Consider the following 17,088-nt stretch of genomic DNA (forward strand, 5'->3'; position numbering starts at 1 on the left):
CAAATGACTCGGGTCGGGTTGGACCTCGGGCTTAATCTTTTCCGCTCAGTGAAAAAAAAAAAAAAATCATCGCTGCTGTTCACCGTAAAGAAAGTCTGGCTGCTGCGTGCAACGTGCATCATAGAGAGGAACGGGGGCAGACCTGACGCCGCTGCGTGCACGTCTTTAGCCTGGAGAAGAAGATGGAGTTGGTGAAAAGTAAATTTGCCGCAGGTGATGCACCGTCGCTACTACAGGAGTGGGAAAATCAGAGGTCTGGAAAGTGTTTGGAGTGGTGCTGGATTCTGATGGAAATTCTACAGGTTATGTGCAATGCTCAAAATGCAAGGTGCTGATTAAATATGTGACCCTGCAAGGCGAAACCAGTCGCTTTGGTAAAATTTACAAAATTAAGTTATTGTGCTCACATGAACGGTCATAAACTAAGATTTCCAACAATATGTATATCGAGGGTATTGCAAAAAGTATCGCTAAGATAACCGCATCCAAAGTTGACATGGTTCTTCCATCACGATACGCAGAAGAGGAGAAAATCACCGTTTTAGTAAATTGTCATGCTAATGTGTTGAATCTTAACCTAAATAACGTCAGGGTTTAACAGTCAAAACATATGTTTTACGTCGGGCCGCGGGCCGGGTTCGGGCAGGTAATTCACGTTGATGTGTCGGGTTACATCGGGTCCGCGCTCTAAAAGCCACGGGTCGGGTTGTAATTTTCAGGCCCGTTGAGAACTCTAGTCTAGCAACTAGTGGAGGAGAGTACAAATGGAATGTCACCGTACTTGGATCTATCGTCTATTTTAATCAGTGTTGTTGTTTGTCGCAATTAAAAAAATACCCTCAAGGGCCGATTACATTATTATATTGACATTAGGTTGCGGGCCAGAATTGGGCCGGGAGTTTGAGACCCCTGACTTAGGTAGTTAGCTTGCTAACTCTGCCAGAAATCTCATGTAGTTTCGTGTTGCAGCAACAGCACGTAGACTAGCCTACAGGAAAGATGCTGCGCATGAACTCATTCGGAATATTTTTGAAAACGTAACAGCTAGTTATTCTGTCTTCTCATTTGTAGACGAAAATGAAGAGAGATTTTATCTTAGTTTGTATTTCATGCAAAACATTTTAGTCTCGTCTTTTTTCGTCAACAATAATGCATCTTAAGATAGTCTTTGTCAGTGTTTCAGGACATTAGTGCAGTCTCATCATCGTCCTGTCTTAAGCCCTCCTTACACTGACAGACTTAGCAATGATTTGGAAAAGATTTTTGAAAAACTACAGTCTCAGACCTTCTCACATGTAAAGACAAGTGATAGAGTTGTTGAGTCACAGACTATGATTTTGCAAAAAACTAGGGATCATGCAGGGTCACTATTTACAACACTACTACTAGAATCCTTTAAATTATTTCCATCATGGCCCCAGCTGTGGTGCAACTGGCTGGGGCACCTGCACCGTACGCTGGCGACCCGGGTTCGATTCCCGACCCGTGGTCCTTTTTGGATCCTACCCCTGCTCTCTCTCCTATTCGCTTCCTGTCACTATCATTAAAGGCATAAAAAGGCCAAAAAATATATACTTAAAAAAAAATAAAATATTTCCATCGTGCACTACATATCAACAGGAACTCATATGATAGCCTACTCATATCAAAGTCATTTTTTCGTGTTTCTATAGCATTGTTTCATGTGTGACAACAGAGATAGAGTTGTTCTGTCACATGGAATAGCTGACTAATAATTTATAAGAAATGAAATAACAAATAATCATATAGGCTACAGCTGTCGCCTACTTTGCCCCTTCCTGTTTGGTGTTGGAGAGAGGTCACTATTGGTTTTTATATTGTTCACGTCACTATTTGCATGAGCCACGACTAAAAAGACTTGCAATAATATTGTCGTAATGGCAAAACTAGAAAAAGATTGACTTAAAACCGCTAAGAACCGCTAGCACCTTACACTTAACAATCTCATTGATGGGAGCGCGACGCAATTCCAGTACAACTCCCATAATTTCTGTCCGGGTTTTAGCTTTTTAGTCGCCAACTGTGAAAACAGACCACAATCATACAATGTAAGGCCGCCATTAGTCATGAAAAAAAGGTCGTTGACGAACATATTTCCTCTCGTCTCGCCTGACGAAATTAACACTACGAGGGGGTTGACTTGATTGAGAGGTTCTCTCTATCTGAATCAAATTCCCTAATTTGGGGTTTGGGGCTAACAAAGGTGAACTAAGTCTCTGTCTCAAAGTGCCCTTGGTTCATACTTCATAATGTGGTTAACTCAATAAAAAGGGGTAGAACTTCAGAGCTGTGTTTACAAAAGTTGCTTAGTCATACTTAAAAATGAGGTCAAAAAATCCTTACTACAGACGTTTGTCTGCCCATCCGGGGCAAAGAGGAAACTAACTACCCTATTCTTAGGTGAGTTTATTCAAAATTAAAGCTCTTCTTGAAGACAGTTCTTATAACACATGAAATATAAGTGATCACAACGGATCTATAACAATTTAGGTTCTATCCCTTAATACACTTGTATTTATCAGACAGATTTCCGTATCCTTGTTTGTATGATGTGTATTTCGACCACAACAGGTTCTAGAACTTAGTTTCACAAACAATAAGTTTGCTAACAAAACCTATTCGGTTTTTTGTCTGCCCTGGAGCATAGGACTTTCCTTCCTAAATGCCTGGCTGAGTTCACTACTCCTGTGTGTCAGTGCATTGCGCAGTATGTTTTTTGCCCATATACGATGTCTTAGAAAGTAGCCTTCAAACCTACTCACCTGGAGTAAAGTTACCTCTGTAGACCGAAGTCTCTGTTGCAAGGCGTTCGATATTCTCAGCAACACAGGGGAGGCCGAAAAATGCGAGAAGAATGCTAGGCAGTTTTTTTACAAACCCCTAACCAAAAGTTAGGGTTTTGACTTTATTAAGTACAAATAAAAATAAAAAGAAAGAAAAATGTCTAAGTCTGCGGATCGATCCGAAGAAAAATGAAAAAGAAGAACAAGAACCCTAATCAAGAGGCCGTTCTCTTTTTATACCCCATTCGAGCGGGCTTAACATGCCCAAGTGTGGCCTGTAGCATAACATTTTAAATAGTGACTACGTCACTCCCAGTTAGGAGGGTGGGAGAACCCTATACCATACACCTAGGTCACTTCCCCACCAAGTCCACTAAGAATAAACTGATCAGGATACAGCTATCATATATTCAAATTCTTATTTATTTCACAGAGTTGTTTACAAATACAAGGACGATAATGGGATATAATCGCCACCAGTAAGGGTAACCGTAGGCAGTGTGCAAAAGGCAATAATCTCAAATATTGTGCAAAATGGTAATCAATTATTACCAAAACAGGAGGCCAATAACCGATATGTAAAACCAATATGTCAACTTTTCTTTCTTTGATACACACTTGCATCACAAGTGTAAATCCTGTGTAGATGTTAATCCAAAAACTGAGCAATTATTTTCATAGACTATGTGCTTGTTAAGGGACCTGTCACAAAGAGGATGATCCCAGGGCTGCCAACTTTTCAAAAAACCTTGGAGTGAGATTTGGTGGGGCCAACCAAACTTTTGCTGCGGAAATTTTTGTTTGGCTCATTCAGCATTATACCGTACAGTAAAAAAAACGTACATCAGTGGTTCTCAGGTGTAGGGACCAGGCATGGACGGATTATGAACTTTCGGGCCCCTGGGCCCACATGTATTAGGGGCTCCCCACTCGCATATGTGGACGGGGGGTTTGGGGGTCCTCCCCCAGAATTTTTTTCATTTGTTTGATGTGATTTCCTGTATTCTGGTGCATTTTGGTAGCTTAGAAATGTAGACACACCCTAGCGGCAGCAAATTACAAATTACATTTGCTTCCAGGGCTAGTCTAGCAACTCTCCGTTGGCTTGTGAGCTCGCTCCCAGAGTTAAATGAACATTGGTATCAAAGGGATCTAGCCTACTACTAGGACCATGGGCGTCGGAGGCATTGTGAAAGTGGGTGGGAAATTTTCAGAGGGGGGGTATGGGGGTCCTCCCCCATAAACATTTTTTTGGACTAGATGCAATTTCCTGAATTCTGGTACATTCTAACAGGTTATTTAGATACTTCTATATAACAAAATAAAGCCAGCCTACGAAATGAATAAAAAGTAAATCATGCATAATTTAAAAATAACTCAATAGGCTACTTGGCTACGCAATAAGGTTTCCATTACAGCACCGCAGACGTTCAATGAACGCATGAAAGCGGATGGTTTGTTTGAAATCCCGACACTCTTTCAACTACATGGAACGTAATAGTGATCATCAAATACCTCCCCAGATTTCAGCGCCCATCAGTCCCAACATTTAACAATATAATCAAACAGTCCAAAAGTAAATTAAATATCAAACTAAACCGAAAATGTCATGTTTTTGAAGGCCTACCAGTATGATGCTCCAAGAAACGCATGTCTCAAAATAAAACTCGAATAAGAAATAAAGGGCTGTCTCGAATACAATCCTGCCCCTAAAGGCCTGTACTTTGTCTTAAGATTACATCAACGTAGCAGAAAGTAGCATCCATCAGGCAAGTGTTATTTAAATAAACTCCTGGTGTACTTACAAACTTTTCAATGCCTCGTTTTATGAGTAAAGAACATACTGTAGAAGTTTCGTACCATTCAGGGCATTATTAGTGGAGTAATTTACGAGATAAAAGTTGGTTCCATTACGCCTGCAGAAACTCATTCGTTTCTGACAGCGCTACTCGACCAGGGTTCGACCAAGGAAAAACAGGTTCTGGGAGGGTGTTTGGCTCGGGGTCATGGTGCAAAGGACCCTAGGGTGAAATTACTCCGAACCATCGCTTTAATGGGGAGTTTTACATAGCCTAGCGTAAACCTATAGGTTATTATTTATTTGGCGTACCTATGAGGCTTTTTATCTTATCAAAAGTGAGGGGGATGACAGATCTCTTCAACACTGCGGGGGATTTGGCGCTTGTCACTGTGTGTGTGACAGAAGAGGAATGGGAGAATGCGTGTAACAAAAAAAACAAGTTTATGAGCGATTTACGCGCAAATGGGAGAATCCAATGAAAATGACAATGAAGCACTAAACAGATGCTGAAAACAGCACTGGTATTTCGCACGGCAAAAGTGGGGGGGTCCAAACTAATAATTTTAAAAAGTGGGTGGGTGTTTTGTAAGAATTTAAGAAATGTTTGTATATTTTAACTTTTAAATGCATCAATCAGGTGCTATTTTGCACTTCAGAATTATAACCATGCACACACAGGTGGAATAGTTATGGTGATATAAGTTCACAACCACAAAAACATATGCTACATTTCACAGTTCAGAAATGTTCAAAAATGTGTGTACATTTCAGCACTCCATGAAATTATGCAGAAGTGGTCACCTGTGTTATTCAGCTAGTTTATTTAAGATAATATATTGGTCATTGTAATGGCCATAGCCCATAGCCTACATGCTATTCCTTTTTCAGGATGTACCCATATCTGCATGATGTAAATGTTTGTATATGGCTTATGTCAGGCGTTATATCAATATTTGTGTCTCGTTATTTGATTTTCTTCATATTTTTGATTAATGTCACTAGGAAGCATGCCAATATAAATGTATTCATGTATCTGTAATGGGATTGGCTGGAACCTGACAATATAAGAACCATGATAGTGGGATAATCTATGGCTGAGCAATTTACAAAAATGTATGTAGGCCTACTGACAAATAGTTTACATTAGAATACATTATAATTTCGCCCCAATGAGGCTATGTAGAAATGTGTTGCAATTTCAAAACCGGATTACTCAGGAACCACTTATTGCACAGAGGCATGCTTAATATCCTCATATTCGTTACGGTTTGCTGTTTATTGTGATATTGGGTTTGCCACTTGTTGTGTGAAGGGTTAGTGAAATATTAAACCGAGAGTAATGGGTGTGCACTGTGTGCAAAATGCAAATATGATTAGCCTAAATTGCACGTCGGTTCAATGTTAATTTTCTCGCGAACCATTTATCACAGCAACTTGGCGCTAATATCATTGGAAAGCCTAGATTCCGCACGTTCACCTGATGTGTGATATCATATGTATAGGTTTAGTTTAGTTGAACCTCATCTGCCAGGTATTTGACCTACCAGGTTGACACTTCAGCGTGAAAAATACTCAATAATACTCAAAGCATACCTGAAGCCGGGGAAATGCGGGGGGAATGCGCCTGGGACGGCTTCTGAAGCATCGCAAATGAGAGAAAATTTTGAAAATTCCACAGATAGGGGGTGCTCTTGAACCCTCTCACCGTCTCTGAAAGCATAACCGTGGCTCAACAGGTAGGCTAGCTCTATAGATAGGCTAAACACATTTTTCAGGCATCTAACCGACCGGGTTGACACTTAAGCCTGAGAAATCGGGGGTGTGGCGTGTGAGTGTAAAACTAATCAAATGCGTGTGTCTCACGGCCAATGCGTGAGAGTTGGCACCTATGGGATGCTTTGCCATAGTGTGTGTGAGTGCACAAGAGAGGGAGAGGAAGAGGTGCATGTGTGATGGCAAGTGTTACGGTTGAATAGTTTAACAAAACAGTTTTAAAATAGTTTTTAGGCTATTTAAGCATGCAACTTGTGTCTATATGTAGGCTATAAGCTACACTTTTGTGAGCCTAAAAGGCACGTTAATAGCCAGCTTAGGACGCGTTTTACTTCAGGTCGGATTAAATTACGACTGGCCCTGGGTGCCTGTAGCCTTGTCTTTTCTGACAGTCCGTTTCAAAAAGGAGCAACTAGACTTTTTGACGTTCGCTATCGCATAACTTAGGACTTGTCTACTATGTAGCCTAGGCCAAAGGGATAACGTCCGCCGAGGTGTCCCGTTATTCACAATTAATGGACGAGGCGGAGGCAAAGAACTCCCGACGTGCAGCACCCGAGTTTGTAGGCTAACTAGTAGGCTAAACAGCATATCATGCTGCATAAACGTGCATAAATCGGGAATTAGCTAAATGACCCAGATAGCAAACATACACTGGGACGGAACTGGGCCACACCTACCACAACGTCCGGCACGGATCTGCATAATGGACCTGATCCGGCGTCCAAACGCACATCGGTCCAAAATTGGTCTGGATCCGTTTGACGGATCTGGTACCAATAAGGGCTAAGACTGGCCCAGTTCCGTATGGTAGTCTGTGTTACTGACGTGTTCCAGATCTGTTTATCATATGCAATACGGGTCCACTTATTGTGTGTGGTACGGACCCGTTTATCAGACATCAGCCGGCTTTATTTGACATGTGAAATGTGATTGGTAATTAGGGCTAATTATCCTGAAAAATCTGTTTGCTACACATTTGCTAACAGGTTCGTTATAGGTTCACCCAGGCTAAAGTTTGTAACGTTTTCCCAACAGCTCAACTGATAAACATAAGCTAGGCTACAAACACAAGGGGGGTAAAAAAAACTTTACACATAAGTGTCTTATTATTTTTTTTATTCAACAACCTGGCTGTAGAAGTGCAATCCCAGACAAAGTTTAAGTCGTGTTAATTCCACTGTTCCCATCGATATTCAGGCTGTCTTCCTCAGTCATCTCCATGGTCAATCTGAAACAACAAAAAATAAATATGAGCCATTTATTCCTTTTTGAAAATAGGTTAAGTCACAATTACACTCGTTTTTTTATCATCAGTGATCCTGTTGGCGTTAGCTGTTACCAAAATAGGCTAGTTATTGTGATGGATTTGCTCAAGCTAAGCTAGTAGCCTAGCCTATATTGCTGGAAAATAATAGTATAACCTTACAGTAAAGTTATCAATCGCTCGTTTGCTTATTGTTGTCTCTGAATAAACCAACAGAGATAAAAAGCAGAAAAGCAGAGCTTACCTTGAAAACTTGGGCTGTCCTAGTCCAGGCTGGCAAATCATGTCAAAAGATTGATAGTGAGCAAACCAAAGATCCTTGATTAACGTTACTGCTTGGACTTCTGCATGCGTGGCAAGAATATGGGGTTGTCTCATAGCACTGTTTGATCTGACACAAACAACAATTGACTACTTTTACCACTGCTAGGTAATAATAAAAATAATGAAACGAGCATATGATCAATATTGAGCCAACTATATCTTCTTTTCCAGCCTTACTGTAGAAATGAAGTGGCCATGGGAACATAGTGCACCCCCATGGTTTCTAAATTTGTGCCATTCCAAAATACCTTTTTTTTCTTTAGCAGCCAGTTGTCAATGAAGTAGGGAAAGGTCAATTTAGCAGAATCAGCACCTTAATTAATATCATTACCACCTGGGTCTGCTGTGAAAAAATGGTCCTTCGGCTCATATCCGTATCACAGGTTTGGGCCAAATCGGTGTTTTGTATTTTAAACGCATCTCCTGACTTCCAGTTGAGTTGCGGAAATTGGACCTGGGACAAATCTGTAAACCGGTGATAAAACAGCATTGCTAGCAGAGCTGAAACCTGTATCAGGAGCAGACCTGGCCCACAGTCAGATACCGTATGTCCGCTACAGGCGGATCTAATGGCTTTTATGCGGATCCGGCCCAAAGGAAATTGCTATCTGGGGAAGGAAGTGGGTGCTTTACTTATTGATCGGGATCAAAGAGACAATAGCTTACAAAGTGGTGTTTTTGTAACTTCAGTGTAGATGCTTGTGATTCATTGCAACTTCAGCAATGTAAGGTACCTTCCTTACCTTTGAAAAATAGCTCCGTACAGCTGAAGCCCAGTCTGTCTGCCTCAGTGAGAATCCTAAAGTTTCTCTGTGTTCAGTCTTCGATCCTGATTGGCTGCATTCGTGCTAACTAACAAATCAGACGGTTTAGTGGACAATGCTCTCGACCACAGAGTAGCAAATGCAGGGAGTGAGAGACGCTTTACAGACAAAGTAGCGCGTTTCATTCTTTATCCATTGCGATATCGGCTTATCGGTGGAAAAATGACCGATACCGATTATTATAAAAATGCTAAATATCGGCCCTAATAATCGGCCCGGCCGATAATTGGTCGACCCCTACCTCTGACCAAGAGAAACCTGGTCAGAAGTCCATGGCGACTTGTTTATATGTTATTTTAAGAGTGCATTATCAACAGTGATTGGGGCGGGTGCTCAACGCACCATGCTACTCTCATTCACAAATACGCACCGGCGCACATCCATACAAAACATTACAAATTACACGATTACCATGGGAAACATAATTAGAATAAAGATATTACGAAATTCATCTCACCATGAGTAGTTATTCACCATTTGCAAATTGGTAATGACAGAGAGGTAGGGGTGTGAATCTCTCATGTAAAAGAGGATACGATTCACATCTAGATACATGGGCACGATTCGATACAAGAAAAGATACATGTTCATAAAAAACGATTCAGTACGATTCGATGCAGTTGAAGAATGGAAAGCATTCTGAAAGATTTTTTTTATCATTTGCTTAAGGTGCACATTAATTTTATATTATAAATTATCATGGTCATGTCAATTAGGCAAAAACAAATGTGTGAATATGATTATCTAAACTGAGGTTTGTATCATATATTGTATTGAAATGAAAAAAGAATAGTCTACATTTCAGCCAAACAAAGCAGCCAAATACAACATAAAAATACATTTTTATAGACTTTATAGATTTTATAGAGTTATATCTGATTGTTTTCAAGGAGCTGTAGCCTATTGTTGAGGTAAGACAATACCGAAATAAAATAAAACGGTGCTTAAGACAATCTTGGCCTTTTCTCATAGCCTACAAGAACAACATAGGCCTACATATCAATGAACTGGGCCTATTTTGTTCCAAGTCTGAGTGAATATGAACTAGCGTTGTCACGATACCAAAATTATGACTTCGATACGATACCTTCCATAAATATCACGATGCTCGATACTGAAATGATACTACGGCGAAATCCTAAGATATCTGGAAAAGAAAGGACTCATACCTCCTACAAGTGTATTGAGTCATTTGTGTTGAATTCGGTGCACTTTTGTAGTGTGTAGGTCAATTCTGGGTTCTAAACTTCCTACATAATTATTATTTTTATAGTCAGTAAAATCGTAGGGCTACTTTGTGTGATTAAGTCCTTTATTTTTTGTTACAGTTCATTTACATTGTGTTGTGTTTTGCCAATAAAGTAGCTTTAAATAGCCAAACTAGGCTAGATCAAGGTCAGTGTTGAAATTATTGCATGCAAATCACTGAATGCTATGCAGAGGGGCCTAATCTTTAGGCCATCTGATGTACAGTATAGGCTTCCCTAGGCCTTCCCGTGTTCATGGGATTTCTTTGACAGTTGCAAAGGGAAAAATGTGAGGATAGTCTTCTTTGCGCCCAGTGTACAAGTACAACGTTCCAACCACTCAGGTCTTCGTCAGATAGGCCTACACCATTACCTGTTGCAATATGTCTGTGTGCATTCCTACATTAGCCCACGTCTATTTCTTTGATAACATGATTTGCTACAACGTAACAATAAGCCGCTATTATTATTAGGACTCAACACGCTTTGGTGGTATTATATGCTGTGGGCTTTAATTAGCGCATTTCGGGTAGCCTATCCTACATCTGGGCAATACTTATTGAACAAATTGCAGTCTACATACCATGACAAATATTACCAGTAGTACTGACCAAACATGAAATAGATTGTTTACAAGTTATGGTAATGTTATTCTGGCGTGAACATTGCGCTTTCATCACGTTAGCACCCTATGATTACAGCTCGTTATGTCTCGTCAAAATGATTACAGCTCATTATGTCTCGTCAAAATTCATTGATGAAGGAAGGTTCGCTTTATCCCAGAGAACCTTACTTGTTTCACTTAGGCTAGACTAAAACAGAAGAGAAGAACTTGGCACTAACCATGTAGTCGTGTTTTCTATAGCATATTCGTTAACCTGCCGTTCTTTGAACAAAAATGTTGGGATATGTCTGCGAGGTGTTTAGCCAAGTTCCATGCGTAGCCTACTGCTTTTAAATGACTTTGAAACATATTTCACAAACGGGCCTCTGTGTACCTGATGGCTTGCCTTCACTATTCGCGATGTATCCGAAATAGTTGCAGATTTCACTTCACCTTTTGTTTTATCCACAAGGCCGAGAACGGTCGGCAAAGAACTACTGTATGTTGACGTTGGCTGCGCACTCACTCACTCAGAGCTGCCTGCTTGACACGCCCACTTGCCTAGATGCATGCAAGGAGCAATGAGAGCAGCAGTTCAAGTAGACACAGAACGTTAATTTTAATAAAGTATCGATTCTAAAAACGTCGGAAATCGTATCGTTTTTTGCGTGAAGGCATCGTGATACCTTTTTAGTATCGATACACTGTGCAACACTAATATGAACAAAATAATAATAATTTGTACATCGTTATAGAAGCAAGGGCCAAATTATTCTTTAACATTAAGGAAATCCCTTCATCAAACGTAAGGCTACTCTACAGACTATCGTTGCCGTTTAGGAATGCTATAGTAAGTGTTTAATTTCGCGCTGGATTTTGACAAACAAAAGAGTAAAATCTGTCAAACACCGACAGAGTGCGAGTTTTCATGTGCTTAAGTTGCAGTAGATGTATGGGTAATGAAGTCCTTTGTCTACTTTGGGCAATGAGTGTAGCCCAAAACGAACTTCATTACCCACAAATCCGTGCCACGTGTAGTTTCAAAACAGGAAGTGGGATGAACGCGCTGCTTGCAACGTAAATCAGAGTCTGAGCAAGCAGAAAAGGTTATGAACTGATTTGTAACAAGTAAATCGATATAACGACCGGTTCATTTCAGTTTTATTCCGATACGGGGCTTCACATATCGATGTAGCCGTATCTTACACATTAAAAACGGATACCGATACGTATCGGTTAATCTTTACACCCCTACAGCGAGCCAAATATGAGTTGAACAACTAAAGACGTCATGAGATGTAGGCACCTCCTATGCAAGTGTTGCTTTTTCCAGGCTATGTTTTCGATGGTAACCCATTGTCAGTCAATACTGAAAGTAATTAACTGTGTATAACTGTTTTGTTGTTGACTGACACCACGGTTAAGTTAGTTTTACTTTGTCAATCAGTTGAAATAATAGGCTGCTAGGTTTTAGGAAAGCATGGTTTAGTGGAATAACTGTTCCATACGGTCTGGCGTGCAAGCAGATTCCATCAAATACGCCGCTGACTATGAAAATACAGATGCGCTGTTTAAAGTTGCACCGCTATTTGTTAAAGGGAATAACAGATGTGTGCCAAAACACACCCATGACTGATTAAGAAACCTAGGAACGCCTTGTTGCTCCATCCGCCTGACGTTTGATAACGAAAACACTCCCAATGTGGACTGGAAATCCCACTAAATTTAAATAAGCTTTTCGCAAGTGACCATGTGTTTTAGACCGTCATGATAGGGCCCATTAAAAGGGGATAAATGGACTCAAGGTTCCAACAAATTGGACTGATCACATGTCACATCCATAACATGAAACCGTTAAATCCATAACGATGCCAGTGTCTGTCTTAAAAAAATCTGGAAGCTTGGCACATTTGGCAACATCCTCCTCCAATGCCTTCCTTTCTTTTTTTACCTGGCCTTTTCAGTCCCTTCTGGCCTCTTTATACCATCCATCTTCCCTGATGTTATTGCTACAGTAAGGCCGGCCCGGCTATCGGTCTATCTGAGAAAACTTTTTAGAAAAGACGGGCTATATGGACCCAACCAACTCTTTTGGTAGGCTGCAACCCATGAAGAGGCTGCGGTGTCAGGCATAGATTGTGGAACGTGAGTAGCCTACTTTAAGAGAAGATAGACTAACGTGACATGTCAATATGTTTTTCCTTCCCAAAAGTGAAGCGGCCCACCAGGAATTCTCCCGACTCTCCCGATTACCCACACCGGATCCTTGGAATACTAGGCTTGCAATCCCCATCAATGAATCAGTGTGGCCTGTTCCCTGATGTCCCAACACTGAATGCGCCAAAGTCAGGGCTGTGACATGATGTCTGTAAAACCTGACGTTGTCAGGGTTTGTCCAACACACTGCCAAGCATATAGCCTGGAAAATCCAGACCCTGGTAATCTAGAAAGATTAAGGGTCTGGCCACGAACAATGTAATGGCCCAACTCGAGGGGCGGCACCAAGCATGCATTTGAAAATCTCACTGCACGCAATTGGATAACACTACGATCAATGTTTACTGACCTCCAACGTTGCAGTCGTCATCAGTTTAGCTCGCCTCTGGCCCGCCTATATCAGATACGCCGATTTGATTGGTTCCACGGGATGGGGTAACATGCATCATTGCTCACTGCCAGAGTGTCTCGCAGTGACAATTCCATTGTGCTCTCGCGAGAACTCTGGATTTCCAGGGTACCAAGTATACATTCTCTATGGGGAAAGTTTAATCAGACAGCACGCCATTGGCGGAATAAACGCTGGGTTGGGTTTAATACAACACTTGGGTCACCCGGGAAAAATTGCATACAGACTGGATTCACGGATAAGGCGTGAATATCACTTATGCATTTAGCCGTACATAAGGCCACCAACAATACCGTCTTAAGTGAGAGCACTTTAAGATCCAACTGCTGTAATGACTCGAAGGGAGGGTGAGACAGAACATCCATAACCATAGGTAGATCCCATGAAGGGTGGTTTAGAAACCCTTCTGAATGGTCGCTATGACATTGCAGGGCAGACCTGCAGCTGTTAGATTCAGCCTTTCACGGGCCAAATCCAGGGGGCCAGGCGCTCTGGATGTGGGTGAAATATCTCCCCGTTCGCTTAGGACAGCAGGTCCCTGCGGAGAGACAGCGGCCACGTTGGGGAGGAACAGGGTTTCCCTGGCCAGCGTGGGGCTATAAGGATGAGTAAGAGGCCCCATTACCATACCCTGGTGAGTGTTGGAGTGATCAGTTCCAACGGGGGGAAGGCATAGAGCAGGACATGTGGCCACTGGTGTGCCAATGCATCTATACCTAACGGGAGAAAAACATCGGATATTGCACATTCTCTCCAGAGGAGAATAAGTCCACTTTCGCCCAAAAGGTTTGCAGCCGGATTTAAGCCACCACATCGCTGTGGAGTATCCAGTCTCCATAGCGTGAATTTCCCCTGGATAATAAATCCACACCCAAATTCAATACACCAGGGACGTGTGTGGCTTTCAGCGACAGGAGCCGTCCATTAAATCAGTTTGTATGCCAAAGTGTGCATATGAAGAGACCTCAGTCCCCCTTGCTTGTTGAAATAAGCCACCATCGTGGTGTTGTCTGTTCTGACCAGGACATGATGCCCTCTCAGGACAAGCAGAAAATGGCTTGTTGACATAAGCCACCATCGTGGTGTTGTCTGTTCTGACCAGGACATGATGCCCTCTCACAGGCAGAAAACGTCTGAGTGTGAGCCACACTGCCATATGTTATAAACAGTTTATGTGCAAAGATCGCATGTGTGCATCCCACAGCCCATTTATCGACCTGTCCTCATGAGTAGCTCCCCAGCCGCTTAACAAGGCATCCGTTGTCACCACTATCCTGTGTAGGACTGCGCCCATCGGGGTTCCCTCTGTGAGGAAGAGTGGCCGTTTCCAGGACCGCAGCGCAGCAGGCTGCTGAGATTGCAACGCGGCGATGGCCGTTACGCGAGGGGTGCAATCTCAGAGATGCTCACATGTATAAGCGGCCGAGTGGTATGACTACCATGACTGACGCCATGAGACCCAGGAGTCTGAGGCAGACCCATAATTTTACAGTGGCTCCCCAGGCATGCTCTGAATGAAACAGAGTTTAGAGACAGCCCTATAAAGGTGGTAATTTGACATGGGAGCAGAATGCTTATCTCCCAATTTATTCTGAAACCCAGTAACATTAGGTGCTTCGTTTGGAGAGCCGTATGTTGCTGTGCTTCCTGACACGAGTCCGCGGCCACCAGCCAGTCGTCGATAAAAGTAGTCAGACGTACTGTAAACCCTTTTACAGTTTTCCCTTAGTGGGGCGATAGCCACTTCGGTGACCTTCACAAAGACGTGAGGGCTGAGCGCAAGGCCAAATGGGAGGGCTTGTAGCCCACACCTCGAAAGGCGAACCTGAGGAACTTTCTGTGGTTGTCATTGATCCAAAGGTCCAAGGTCCAAATCATATGTCATATAATCATTAAAGTACATGGAACACCTCACTTGATCATCGCATGTCCATGCTTCAAGTGTCCATTGAAACGGTTAGTTTAATTATACATCAACATTGACAAAGGATAGATAAAAATGTTGGGTAACACTTTATAATAACTACACACAATTCATCATTTATTAATCCTTTGTTACTTATTAGTTAATGGTTTGTTCATAATTAGTAATTTCTTGTTCATACATAATTTATCATCAGTAAAGCATTTGTTCACACAGTTATAAATGGTTTGTTCATAGTAAATAATCCTATCCAAAAAATATGTTTGTAAGTACATGATTTATACATAATAAGTAATGAAACAACCACTGTATAATGAAATCATTTTCTTATTATAAACCAGTTGCAAACTATTACAAAATGCTTTGTTCATCATTTGTAAAGCATTGTTCCTATGTTAATTCTCATAAATAAAGTATTTCTACACACAGTTATAAATGGTTTGTTCATAGTAAATAAGCCTATATCTAGAATATGTTCATGTATTATTGTTAATACTTAATAAATTATGCAATAATATTTTGTTGATGAAGTAATATTTCCATTATTTAATAGTTGTTACATACACATGCACTAATGATTAGTTAGGGTGAGGATACATATTTTATAAACCACTTCCTAATACTATAATTCATGATTAACTCAGGAGTTACAAGTGGTTAGTTAATGATATTTTGTGAGCTTATCTAAAGTGAGGACTTTCTATGCCTTGCAACACATTTTCAAATGAGTTGTAAAGATTACATTCACATTCATTCATTTAGCAGACAAGCGACGTATACTGTACATGTCAATTAAATTGAAGGCCATTGACATAACAGTGAAAACCAGGAATCAAACCCTCAACTTTTCAGGCTACTGCATGCTAGTCCAGCTCCTTATCCACTACACTACCTTGGCCCAGATAGAAACCCCTGTTTTCTTCTACTACACACTGTTATTAAGCATCTGTAAACTATTATTAAATGCTGTATTCTTCGTTTGTAAAGCATTATTCCTACATTAATTCTGTAAATCATGTTTACACACAGTTAAAAATGGTTTGTTCATAGTAAACACGCATATCTATATTATATTTTTGAATTGACTGTTGTAATACTACTGGACAGAGGTAGTGTGGATAGGGAGCCGGGTTAACAAGCAGTAACCCATAAAGTTGGGGGTTCAAGCCTTGCCCTTTAATTTCATTGACATGTGTAAGCCGCTTTGGGTGAAAGTGTCGGCTAAATTAATAAATGCAAGTGTAAACTTTATAATTCATTTGTAAATGTGTTGCAAGGCATTAAATGTCCTCACTTTAGATGAGCTCACAAAATATCATTAACTATCATTAATCACAAATATCATTAGCTAACCACTTAACTCCTGAGATAAAGTTTGGTGTCAATACGAGAAAGTCTTCCTAATTATAGCGCCCCTAGTGGTCAAAGTACACCAAATGTGTGTCCTCAGGATCGGGTACCGAGTCCATATACCAAGTTTGGTTTTGATACGTAAAGGCGTTACTGAGATATGAGCTAATTTCCTGTATCTCTAGCGCAACCCTAGTGGTCGAAGGTCACCAAATGTATTGTGTACAGGATTGAGTCCCAAGTCCAAATTTGGTACCAAAGAGTACCAAATTTGGTTTCCATATGTGAAAGCATTGCTGAGATATGAGCCTACTTCCTGTGATTATAGCGCCCCCCTAGTGGTCAAAAGACTCCAAATGTATTGTGCGTCCTCAGGATGGGGTCTTAAGTCCATGTACCAAGTTTGGTTTAGATATGTCTAAGCATTGCTGAGATATGAGCCTACTTCCTGTGATTATAGCACCACACAGTGGTCAAAATTTACCAAATTTCTTGAGCCTCCTCCTAATTGGGTCATGACCCCATGTACCGAGTTTGGTTTTGA

The 17,088-nt window shown here is 41.1% G+C and overlaps 1 long non-coding RNA gene across 1 annotated transcript; it reads right to left on the reverse strand.

The window, feature by feature from the left end:
* Positions 1-1,716: 1,716 nt before the first annotated feature.
* Positions 1,717-12,722, reverse strand: LOC121685521. The gene is made up of 4 exons (XR_006023380.1): positions 12,710-12,722; positions 12,153-12,155; positions 10,175-10,178; positions 1,717-1,795 (listed from the first exon to the last, which is right to left on the reverse strand). It is a non-coding gene; the product is annotated as an uncharacterized LOC121685521 (long non-coding RNA).
* Between the last annotated feature and the right edge of the window lie 4,366 nt (positions 12,723-17,088).

Source organism: Alosa sapidissima, chromosome 16 (genome assembly GCF_018492685.1).
Source record: "Alosa sapidissima isolate fAloSap1 chromosome 16, fAloSap1.pri, whole genome shotgun sequence".
NCBI classification, from domain to species: Eukaryota; Metazoa; Chordata; class Actinopteri; order Clupeiformes; family Clupeidae; genus Alosa; species Alosa sapidissima.